An 855-nucleotide genomic window follows, 5' to 3' on the forward strand; every position below is an offset into this window, starting at 1 on the left:
CATGTATTGCATATTCTATTTTTTTTTTTTTAAGTTTAAACTTGAATGTTTGCTCCTCCAGTGATCAGTTATATAGAGGATATCTTCATAAAAAAAATTGAATAATAAATTCAAAACAAAAGTAGTGGTGTTTAAAGATATATGTGGTTATATTTGATGAACTTAAGATATTTGAATCTCTTGAAAACGAAAGGATAATCTTCAAAAACAAAAATTTGAAGACATATTATGAATTCAAATTAATTCCTTGAAGTAGTTTAAAAAAAAGTCTGGAAAGATAAAAAAAAATCAAAAGTTATAAGACTCTGAGCACTAATGACTAGAGTCTAGTTATGTACCTATGGTGTTTTTGTTTTAATGAGAGACTTGGGCAAGTAATTTGAGGGATGTCTTATCATCTGGTAACTTGGACTAATTGGTCTGAAATTATCGATTAAAAACCCACATTAAGAGTTGCCTTGAGACAAAATATTTAGAGTCCAAAGAAGCTCTGGACATCGATGCCTGGATCAATAATTTTCTAGTTATGTGCTTGGGGTGTAATTGTACCAAGGAGAGGCTTGAGTAATTAGATCCGATGGATGTTTTATCACCCGATAACATGGGCTAACTGGCCCAAGATTATCGATTGAAAGCCCATTAAGAGTTGTCTTATGACAGAACACTTAGGTAGCGTTTGTTTTCGGGGGCAGGACACGGAGACATGGACAACACTTGTTTAAAAAGTGTTTGGAAGCAGAGACATGGACAGTGGACATATTGTCTCTGAGACAGTTTTTTATAATTTTGTGTCCACTCTTTCACGAAGGACAATGATGGACACGGAATTTGGAAGAGTGGACACGGACAATTTTA

The sequence above is a fragment of the Arachis ipaensis genome, chromosome B05, assembly GCF_000816755.2.
Source record: "Arachis ipaensis cultivar K30076 chromosome B05, Araip1.1, whole genome shotgun sequence".
Taxonomy (NCBI): Eukaryota; Viridiplantae; Streptophyta; class Magnoliopsida; order Fabales; family Fabaceae; genus Arachis; species Arachis ipaensis.